Source organism: Mustela nigripes, unplaced genomic scaffold, assembly GCF_022355385.1.
Source record: "Mustela nigripes isolate SB6536 unplaced genomic scaffold, MUSNIG.SB6536 HiC_scaffold_148, whole genome shotgun sequence".
In the NCBI taxonomy this organism is placed as follows: Eukaryota; Metazoa; Chordata; class Mammalia; order Carnivora; family Mustelidae; genus Mustela; species Mustela nigripes.
The window spans coordinates 38,534-51,193 of NW_026739562.1; positions in this window are offsets into that span (position 1 = coordinate 38,534).

Consider the following 12,660-nt stretch of genomic DNA (forward strand, 5'->3'; position numbering starts at 1 on the left):
AAAAAAAAAAAAAAAAAGAAAGAAAGAAACACTCTTCCCTGACATCCATTGAGATGTGCATCACCTGCTCTGAGCCTTGTTATGGGCTAATATCGATTCCTAAATTATAATCCCACTCTTATCTCTGGTTACTATGTCTATCACAGGGCTCTAGCCAGAAAGGGTGTACTTTTCTTCTTATTTCCCAAATATATTTGAGGTTCCTTGTGGGTTTTATTTGTTTGTTTTTGTTTTTGTTTTGTTTTGTTTTTTAGGATTTTATTTATTTATTTGGAAAGAAATTGGGGAGAGGGGTAGGGTCAGAAAGAGAAGCAGACTCCCTGTTCAGCAGGGAGACCAGTGCAGGACTTGATCCGGGGATTTTGTGACCTTGACCTGAGCCAAAGGCAGACATTTAACTGACTGAACCACCAATGTAGCCTATTTGAGGTTCTTTTAACTATTCTTTTCTTTCTCTGATTTAAAAGTTAAGTGAGGAATAGGCCCCAGTTCCCTTTTCAGGTATTCACAGCAATGACCAAATTCAAGCATTTAGGTGGAAAGTACTCCCTAGCAGTCTACCCTAGGCTCAGTGAGAATAAATGTTTTCTTATGGTATCTATAAAACACTAGTAGTTCTGGATGGGTCATCAAATAATCTACATGTCATTTTGTGTGTATGTGTATATAAATAATACTTAAATTTTAACATATTTAATATTATAATATATAATTATAACTACAAAATATTATCTTTTAATATATAAAATAGATAAATTTTATGTATATACTATGTGTGTATGTATATGTGTGTGTGTGTGTGTGTGTGTATATATATGTTTGTATGTATAATTTTCCAAGTATCTCACAAATTAGAAATATAAGACAGTTAAATGATTTTTTACCCAGAGAGCCCATTACAGTTTTCATGGTCATTCAAGTTTGTTTTTTTTTTTAACTCTCTTAACTATTTTTAAGAGTGCAGTTCAGTAGTGTTAACTATATTCACATTGCTGTGTAAGAGATTTTCAGAACTTTTTTCGTCTTGCAAAATGGAAATTCTATACTCACTGAATAACAAACCTCCCTTTCCCCTTCCGTCCAAATCCTGGCAACAACGATTCAACTTTATGTTTCCAGAATTTGACTACTCTAAATATACCATATAAGTTAGGTCATATATTATTTGGGTTTGTTGTTGTTGTTGTTGTTGTTGTTGTTTTACTTCACCCAGCATAATATCTTCAAGGTTCATACATTTAGTCTGTGATAAAATTTCTTTCTTTTGTAAGCCTGAGTAATACTACGTACAGATATAGATAGATAGATGATAGATATGAGAGAGAGATGTATTCCATATTCTCTTTATCCACTACCTGTCAATAGATATTTGAGGTGCTTCCACCTCTTAGCTATTGTGACTAATCCTAGAGTTTAAATGTGCATGAGATTGGAGGCCCCAGAGTGTTCTATGCTGAGGTAGGAGGTGCCCAAGCAAGCTCTCGGAAGACAAAGTGGTATGGACCTGGAGTGTCCCAAAATGCTTTGGAACTATGTCACCTTGTCACAACAGCTGGAACTACAGTGAGCACTGGCCAGGGATGTCCTGGTATGCATCATAAGGAAACTGCTTTGGTGGGATGGTTGGGGCTGATATGGCTCAGGCATCTGGGATTTGTTGAGATAGTAGGCCAGTTATAACACCTGGACCCTGCTCTAGTCTGCACTATCAAGGTGCAGGGAAAGTGTAAATCATGGTACTCACCAACCCCTCCACCCAGAAAGAGAGTTCCAGCCACCCATCCAACACCCCACTCCACTTTTACCCTACTGCTATTTCATGGAAGTCTAGGGAAGGATCTTTCATATTTTAGTTCCCTCTTAAACCATAGCTTTTTTTTTTTTTCTTGTACCCCAGAGCAGATAAATCTGCTCCTAGTCTCTCAGTCTTGCCCTTTCCCACTGCCCTTCACAGCTGTGGGTAAGTGTTCCCTTCATTATGGTATCTTCCATCTCTCTTGCATTATCTATGTGGCCTCTCTATTATTTGCTGCACAGAAGCTTTTCAGTCAGACCTCAGTTCTTCAGAAGGAATTTCTCTATATTATATAGGTTTGGTGTTCGTGGAGGAGTTAAGTTCAAAGTCTTCCTGTGTTGCTATCTTGGACCAGAACCCCACAATCATTTAGCTTTTAAGTGCTGTTAATCTACATCAGCAATATTAGAATTATTGGGGTCCTAGAAGAAGAAAAAAGAGAGGGAGGGACAGAAAGTAAATTTGAGCAAATCAGAACGGAGAACTTCTCTAATCTGAGAAAGAAAACAGGCATTTAAGTCCAGGAAGCACAGAGAACCTCCTCAAAGTCAGTAAAAATAGATCAACACCCAGACATATTATAGAGAAGCTTGCAAACATCAGAGGTAAAAAGAAAATCCTGAAAGCAGCTTAAAACAAAATGGCCTCAAAACACAAGGGTAGGAACATTAGACTGGCAGCAGACCTATCTGCAGAGACCTGGCAGTTCAGAAAGGACTGGCATGATATATTCAGAGTACTAAATGAGTAAAACAGGCAGCCAAGAGTACTTTTTCGAGCAAGGCTGTGCTTCAGAATGGAAGGAGAGTTAAAGACCTTCCAGGACAAACGGAAACTAAAAGAATTTGTGATCACTAAACCAGACCTGCAAAAAAAATTAAAGGGGATCCTGTAAGCAAAGACAGAGCCCAAAAATAACATAGACTAGAAAGAAACAGAGACAGTATACAAAAACAGGAACTTTATAGGGAATACAATGGCACTAAATTCTTATCTTTCAGTATTACTCTGAATATAAATGGACTAAGTACTCCAATCCAGACACAGGGTTTCAGATTGGATAAAAGAGCAAGATGATTCCATATGTTGTCTATGAGAGACTCATTTCAGACCAAAGACACCTCCACATTGAAAGTGAGGGGTGGAGAAAGATTTATCATGCTAATAATCAGTCTCTGACCCTTGTCTCTCTCTGAATATTCTCCAGACAGCAACTAAAGTAATCATATTAGAATAATTCCAGCAACAAATTGATCATGTCAATTCCCCAGAAAAAAAAAAAAAAAAAAAAAAAACAGGAAAATCTTCATTGGCTCTCTAATTCAAATATAACATTTTTAAAATATTTAATACACCTCAAGACTTTATAGGATATGCACTTTGGCTACTTTGTCATGTGACTCTGATGCCAGTCATGCTCTGTAACCTCAACTGAACTGTTCTTTTTTTCCTAATTCCTCAAACATAGCTGACTTATTCCAAGTTCAGTATGTGTTCTCTCTGCCTATTACTTTCTTTGTCACATCATATTCCAGCTGTCAAAAGAAAGAAATTTTCTGAGCCCCAATCTAAGGCACTTAACCCCATTATACCCATGCATAGTTTTCTGTATTTTTGCTTCACAATAATTACAATTACACATTTATTTCTGTAGTATATATTTTTAAATACTTATCTCTCCACTCTATTTTTAACTCTATAAGGAAAAGAATCATGTCTATTTTATGTGACACTTTATTTTTTTTAATATTATTATTAAGTTTATTTTAATTCTAGTTTCATTCCCATACAGTGTTATATTAGTTTAAGGTGTACAATATACTGATTCAGCACTTCTATACAACATTGCTCAGCGCTCCTCATAAATGTACTCTTAATCCCCTTCACCTATTTCACCCATCCCTCCACCAAACTCCCCGCTGATATGCTTTATTTTAAATGAGCTTTTTATCGTTAGCACCTAAGAAGGTACTCAATAAATTTTGTTGAATGAAAAAATAAACTTGTTAAAACCTCTATTTTTCAATCTCAGCATTTAATTGGCTGAGGAAGCCAATAGTCCATTGGACCACTCTTCACTCAAATTCTCTGTTTTCTTTTAATTTAATATGTATGCTATTAAAATAGAGAAAACTCAAGTCTTATTTTTAAGACTGATTAGTCTGACTTGGATTAAACAAATATTCTATATGCTCCCCACTGGAAGTTGTCACTGCCTCCTCTTTTCCTGTTTTTTTTCTAAAAGCACTGTTGTTTTCAGGCACTGCTCTGAATTTGATGCAGAGGCAGATTTACTCTGTTATTCTAGTGAACATTAAAAAAATTAAAGAATCTCACTCAAAATTTTGATAACATTTAATTCTAATATATCATTATATATTAAAAAGTAACATATATATTAATACATATTCAATTAATCATTTCCTTAATAAGTAACCTATATGACACTATCTAGAAATCAGAAGAGTACCAAATAAAAAATCAATATCCCTGCTTTCAAGAAATTGAGAAGGCTATGGGGATGGATTTATGTATATTTAATGGAACCTTGATAAATATATGAGAAATAGTATTTTGTCTTGTGGGATAGAGTTATTTGGTTTCAGAGGTGTTTTTAATAAGTTAATAAGTTAAAATTCAATAAACCTAGATTATGAATTATAAACAGGTTTCCAATTTTTTTAAATATATTTATCTCATTTTTCACATTTGTCAGACAGTGGATTTTTTTTTTTAATGGATACACATATATGTTCCTAAAATATTATGGAGGAAGGCCATTTATAATAAAGTGCCAAATTTTATGGTAAGAACAGATAAGTATAAAAACAGATAAAATGCTGCAAGTGTACACAGGACCAAAAACACAAAGCTGACAGCAAAAAATTCAATTAACATTAAAAGCTCACTACATTTGTTCTTAACAAGATCATACTTGTCTTGGCAGTCTCACAACATAGGTAAGTTAATGGAATAAAGAGAAAATCCTATTAATCACCTTATTTTCCAACACTTATTTAACTGAAAAGTTATTGCAAAAAGGAATTTATTTTTGCTTTAAGTAGCTAGCTCCATGAAGAATCAAGTTTTGGTCTCTGGTTCATCAGTCTTAAACAACATGTGAACCAACTAAGATACCCTGTGGACATTATTACAAACTGTTATTTCCTAAATTCACATTGCAAACTCTCAACTTCCTCTACTAAATCATTTCTACTTTTCTTAAAGACAGCTAACTGCTAAATACCTTATGGAAACATCCATATAAAACTAACAGCAGGTAATTTATTTGACTTTCTATATTAAGGAGAAACCCTAATTGTCTTTTGTGAAGTTGAAAAGGGTGTTTAGAAAACAGCTAGTCTACACAAGCAACCTACCCACTCTGTTGCTTGGCACTAAGAGGACACCCAGGATTCCACCATGACTTACAGCTAAACACACCGAATGCTGTATATTTCTATTTCTTAAATATGCTCTAAGGACAGTAGCACTGATTTAAAAGTATAGTATACCAAGTGTTCTAAAGTTACATAAGCACTGTGGTCAAATTTCATGCTGAAATATGACATTTCTAAGGTTTAAAATTTAAATGTAGTAGTTTCACCTGTTAAAATCACTAAGGGTAATAATAAAAACAAAAACTATTTTGTACTTAATGGAAGTTATTAACATCTTAAGAGTTGCAATAGAAGGTAGTTGTTCAGAATCTTATCAATAAGAAATTTAATTGTTAATATCTTATATTGTTGTTGTTATTATTATTGTTGTTGTTGTTGTTGTTATTATTATTGTTATCATTTAATGCCAGTTGGGAGGCCAGGATTATTTGGCACCGGGTATTCCTTTAAAGAAATTATTTTCTTGCCTTTCACAAAGCTGGAGCAGTGACAATTGTTTATAATTCAATCTATAGACTAGTTTCACACAAGGGAAGATCTAAATCTTCTTTTTATTTGTAACCTCATAAAACTGATACACCTCTTTTGAGGTAATTAAGCTCAAATCACAAAAGGATTTGGCCACGGGGCTCAAGGGAACTGGTAATAAGATATTCAGCCTTTTATCTCCATGCAGTTGGTGTGAGAGTGTCTTGGGCTGATAATGGATAAAAGCAGCAAGTGTATGCCAATGGATTCAGGGTTCCTGCCAGCCAAGTTCATGATTCCTTCTCTGTTTTCATGTTTCACTTGTGAACTGTCTTCTAATTTATCATTTGAAGGGCAGAATCATGCTATTAAATGCTTCTCTAGTTTAAACAGTTGATGATCTTTAAAGTTTATGTTTATCCTCACTATCAACCTTTAGAGTAGTCAGATGTTATGATCCCCAGTGGCTCCACAAACCAATGACACATTCAAGGACACATAAATAATTGTTGACTGAATCAGTACTTGACTTAAAAATGAGCCAAGATGCTGTTTTAAGCCACCCTGATATGGGCAGTTGTAGTGTGAGAGGTTTCCTGGCAAAAATTTCAATGCTAAACTTTATTTTCCCAATTGGAAGATTATAAAGAAAAGGAGTGGGCTACAAGCAGAAAGGGAACTACTCCCTAATGCCTGTGTACAGCAAGCATTTAGTAAAATTTCTTAATAAATTTCCTTTTATTCTTACAACCTCTGAAAAAGACATTATTAATTTCACTTTACAAACTGTTGAGCTTCAGGTGATGTACTCTGCTGCTTGCTAATAAGAGAGTTTTTCTCCTAGCATTTTGTTTCATACTTTTCAAAAGGACAAGATTAGATACTTACAAAATTAACTGAAAGGTGTATAACAATTATAGAAAAAATGTACTTTATGTCTAAAACACAAAGAGGAACAAGAATGTTTTCTTCTCACCAAAGCTATCTTTTATGCATTTTAACATATCAAAATGTTATGTCTGTACTAATTTTTTCTTGTTATTCAGGCTTATTATGAAAAACTACTCAAATAATATGGAGGTAGATAAAGAAGAATATAAAATTGCATCCATATTCATATAAGAGATAAACCATTTTTAGTGTTCCGATGGGTATCCTAGACCTTTTAAAAAATATTAGTGTATCATATGTGTTAATTTATGAGATTTTTCAACAAATTTAATAGTTAGTTAATAACACCTTTATCTGTTAAGATACACAGACATCTTTCATGGCTGTATTACAATCCTTGGTATGCCGTGTCGATTTATTAAACTGATCTCTTAAAAAAAATAAATGGATCTCTTACTAGTGGACTTTTTTGTTCATTTCTTGCTATTATAATTTATGTTATAGTAAACATTCCTGCACATTTACTGTAGGTTTTCTTAAGGTAACCTGTTAAAATTGGAATTTCTGGGTCAAAACATATGAACATCACACATACAGCAATATTCATTTATCCATCCATCCATCTATCCATCCATCCATCCCTCATCCATTTAGCAATACTGAGTATGTTGTGTATGCCAGGAATAGTTTTAGATGCTTGGGTTTTATCAGTGAATCAAACAAGCTAAAATATACCTAGGATCTTGAAATAAACATTATATCGAGAGGAGAGAGAACATTTAAAAAAAAAAAAGGTCAAATTCAGGCATTTTATATTATGTTCAACGGTGGTATGTTCAAGGCAAAAATCACCTAGAGTTGGGAGTTTAGGAGTTGAAGACTATAATTTTCAACAGGGTGGCTAGGGTAGAGCTCATTGAGAAACTGTTCTTGAATAAAGAACTGTAAATTTTTATTAATTTACACTCCCAGTAATAAAGTATGAGACTGCCTATATTCCCAAATCTTTATTAACATATAGTGTTATCATTTGAATCTTATATACAAAAATGATACCTCACCATTTTTAGACATAATTTGCTTAAATTGAAAGAATGTTGAAGATCTTTTTATACACTTAAGGATCCATTCGTATTTTTTCACTTGAGAATTTGTTATCTGTTCTTTTAGCCCACTTTTCTACTGGTTTATTTACCTTTTTTTGCCTGACAATATTCAAGCATTATTTAAGTGGTTAGGACCTTAACTCCTTTTTTTTCATATATGTTAACATTTATCCAGTGTATTTGTTTTGTCTTGTTACCTGATTATAATTGTGCCTGAAAACTCAGAAATGACTTCCCTTTCAATCCAAATGCATATCTTATTGTATGAAAGAGGATAAAAATCATGTCTCACTCTGAAGCCTGTTCTGATTACTCCCACCCTCCTATAGCACTACTCAAGATCTATAGTATACAAGATAATATATTGTTTTCTAATTTGCTTATACATATTTTTGTTCTTCAACAAATGGCCAGCTATACATTCCCAAATTCCCTTGAAGTGATCAAACAATAAAGAATCAAAAGTTGTGGAAAATAAAAACAATACAAATAAACAAAATCATGGCTTAAAACACAAATGAGAAAACAGCCAGCCCTGTGCTGTAGCAGTTCATTTTGACATAACCTAGATGTCATCACCAGCCTAGTATGAAATGATGCTGTGTGGGTCTTAGAGATGGCCAACTGCAAATTGATCATCTACCTCAAAGGCCTTACAACTAAAGTTCCTCACACTTCCCTCTCCTAAGGTTTCAAGACAGCAGGGAGTCTATACTATCTTGGCAAGGTCGGGCAAACCCAGTTCTAAGCCTTTGACCTCCTGCCTGCTCTTCCCAATCTTAAACCTCCCTCATAAATGAATCTGATGATGAAACCAAACTCATCTTCATAATGAAATCTCAATCTAAAGTAGGAAGGTTGGGTCTGAGAACTAAACATTTATTCCAAGTTGCTCAGGGAACGGAGGTTAACATCACTCGGATGAATGGAGGTCTGTGTGCAACTTGTCCAGGTTGTTTTGCTGAAGACAGAAGAAGATTTCAAACTAGATGGGAATTTGTGTTTCTAATGACTCATTGTAATTCTAAAAGGAGTCAAGATAAGCCCAGTGAGCAATATGGCATTGTACTGAGTTTAAGAAGCTAAATTAGCATGGCATGCAACTTTCCATAATCAAGAGAGTACAATGGCAACAATTTACTAAAATACCTTTGCCATAAAATTAATCTTCTTTATAAAATTTAATTGGATAGAGGGAGATCAATATAACAAGGTATTAAATTACTTGGACGTGTTCTATTCATTCACTCCTTTCAGTTGCATTCAATCATTTACCCTATCTCCTAACTTGTAGGTGACTGATGCTCTTGAGACCATGTACTTCTCAAGCAGGGGTTATTTAATATGTCAAGTTGTGCCTCATTATTTCATAGACTGCTGATTCATGGTTTCTTTCTGTCATGCCTGGATACTTAACCCACCTCATCTAAAACCTTAGTAAGCAGAGGAGCCTCAAATATAATCATGGCTTTCTTTCTCTTTGCTGTGTTGTGGCACCCTAGAGCCTACGTTTCCTACTTCTGTTTGTCTACCTAGGTATTTATTCATGCCTTTAAAAATATTATTGAGCTCCTCCCTATGAATCAAATATTATGTAAGGAATTAAGGATACAGAATTGGTTCATAGAAGGTCACTGCCCCAGAGCTTTTACCATCTTGTGAAGGAGATGGGCATGTAAGCCCGTGTTTAGAGTACATTATGGAAAGATGATCTATGATGGAGTCATATGAGGAGTACTTTGAGAGCACAGGACATGGTAGGGGCCAGTGGGATAAATAGAGGAAGTGAAGCTGAAAAAAAAGTAGAGAACCCTAATAACGTGTTTGGAACATGAGCTAAATTGTGTCCTATCCTCCTTATTCTCAATTACACTTTCTCACTTACTTACAGACTTCAACTTTTCTTGACAGTTATTATTTTGGGGGCTCTTTTCTGGATATTACCTTACTATACATGTCCTGCTTTTTGTAATCCTCCTGTCTTACTGCTCTTCATTAATGGCAAGGATATCACTTTCCGTGACTGTTTTTTCTTCTTTGTTCACTGGTTTGCCAATATATAGACCTAACCCACATTTAGCACAAACCTGACTTAATTTTAATTCCCCAGTGCTAGAATGGCAGATATATTTAAAATATATATCCTGACAAAAATGAGCTTGAGCTCTACTACCTCTCTCTCTGTTTTAAACACAGCTGGCATTCTATTAATAAATGTTAGGCATTATTTTAGTTACTTTCCTGAGCATAGACATTGACACATCTTGTGTTCACATTTGGTGCTGAAGTAGTCTGCATTCTCATAATGCAAAAATTCAGGAGAAAAAAAAGTCTAATTTTTTTGCTACATTCTTACTTTAATACATGCCTGCATTTTTTAACACTTAAAACCTATTTGCTAGTCTACCATGAATAATTTTTAAAATGAAAGTATCAGAACATTACCTAAATCCAGAATCACCACCCAAGCCATATTAAATTGAAATTTCACCAAAAGTTGGCTAATGTGTGTGTTTTAATATTCGTATCACCCTCTTACACTAATGACATTATGTTATAAAACCAAAAAAATAAATTAATGATGAGCCATATCCTTTAGATTAAAGATAGATAAAAGTTCCTCATTTCCAAGCACTATATTTATTCTTAAGGTGATATATGATATAGGTTTTACACAACAAAAAATTTGAAACACACCTGCAGTAGCCTCCATAGACTAAACTTTGTTCAGTTGCTCCAAGTGAATACTTCTATCTGAGGACTTGAGTTGGAATTTTAGAGAATAGATTACATTTTTCATCTAAAATATTAATATATACAATCTCCTTTGCTGATGAGAGAGTAGTAAATTTGATACCACCTAGTTCCATAGTAATGCTAACCAAGAAAACACAAAACTTTATGGTGGTACAATAAGAAATGTTTATTTTTGCTTGCCATCTGTGGGTTATCTGGGCAGTTCTGAAAATAATCTGGCTCTCTGATGCAACTGCCAGTCAAAGAAGTAGTTCTGCTAAACTGGGCTGGACTCCCTTATATATAAATTTGATATTGGCTCTCTAGACTGGTCTTCAATGAATTTAGGGGAAAACTGAGTCTACCTGGCCTCTCGTTCTCCATCAGGCAAGCTCAAGCTTATTATCATGGTAAAGACAAGATTTTAAGGGAGGACAGAGGCAAGCAGGGCTGCTTGAAGACTAATTTCAGAAGAAATGCATTATCATTTCTTCCACATTCTATTGGCCTTAGCAAGTCACAAGATAAACTATTTCAGTAAATGGGATAGTAGAGCCTACTTCTTGATGGGAGGAGCTTCAGAATCACATTGCAAGGAAATTGTGGAGAATTAGGACCTTTTTCAAAAAGAAAAACTACCATAAACATGGATATTGACTTCTGATGAAAACAAATTAAAAAAAAAATGATTATGTGAGACTAATTAAACAAAAATAGTCTTAATTTTTTATTATTTATAATCAATGATAAATTGATATATTTTCTCTGAATATAATCAAATAGGTGATATGAAAACAAAATATTTTATGTGAAAATGTCATCTCACAATTGTTCCTGTTATTTAATAAAAGACAAATGATCAAGTGATCAATAATATAAAACTGATTAATCTCATTGATGGCATCCACTCTAGAATATCATGCAGTTTTAAAAATAGGTATTAGGTTTATAGAGCAACATAGAAAACAAGGGGAGAAAAGTAAAAAGTAACATTCACAATCAATTAAATATAGAATATCATATAATAATACAGAAAATATATCATAGTTCCCTATAATAATTATTAAAGTGCACTTAATAATAAATAACTCAACTATCTTTTGACTATCTTGCCAAAACTCTGTTTGTACCTTATTTTCTTTATAGGCATTTAAATTTATTTTTATATAAAAATGATAAAATATGGAATTCCTAATAACTTACTATTAAGAATACATAGCAGAGTATATAATTTTTATGAATATAACTAACAAAAAAACAAACCTATGCATGGAAAAAACTTATGTGTAATAACTATGCAAAAACATTTAATTTTTATGTATTCAAATGATCTGTTTTTATTTTTTCCATAAATATGTAAAGTAATTGCTCCTTAATCACATGCTGCCTTTACATAAAATTCCAGCATATGTATATTTCTATGATACCCACACAAGGAAAAGAATTTAAGGGCACAAACTTGGAAACCATATTGTGCTGTGAAAATGTTTTGAAATTAGGAAAGTTGACATAAGGATAGGATCCAAGAAAAGCTACTGGCATTTGATCACTGGAAATTATGGAAAAAAGGAAGTAATGATGAATTGGGTCTGACAGTGGTGCCAAGGGAAAGGAATGCTATACCAACCATATGTAAGAATCTCCAGATGTTTGGATCAGGATGATTTACCAGACAACTGTAACTTCTCAAAATTATCTAATTCCTCTGCCTGGTTCATATTCAACCAACCACATAGCTGAGCTAGACTTGTTTACAAAAAAGGTTTCCCTGTTTCCCTGAGTGACTGGACTACCAAATAAATGTTTGATGGTTTGTTTCTGCTTTGGTAATCCTTAAAGTGATAACATTGGTATTAAGTTATAAATTTTTCTCTGGTGAGTTTTAATATACACAGATACTATGATTATTCATTGTGAATTTTTAAATTGTCATGTTTTCCTGGAACCTTAACATTCACAAGATGGCTGTGAGCAACTGACCCAGGTTATCAGGTAACCAGTGCAATAAGGCTGGTGCCTGCCACAAGCTCCTCTTCTTGCCCTCCCCTGACTGTGACCTACTGACATTCAAATGCATCAGTAAAATTCCTCAAGTCTTCTGCTTGAGTACTCCACCTTAACTTCCAGTGAAGGCACTTGCCCCCAGGCTCTCTCTCTCTCCCTCTCCTCTACACCTGCTAGGAAAATCCTACCCCTTGAAGCTCCCTCCACATATCCCTCTGAGTGGTGTGCTGTGCTGCCCTCTCCTAGGACCTGAGGGTAT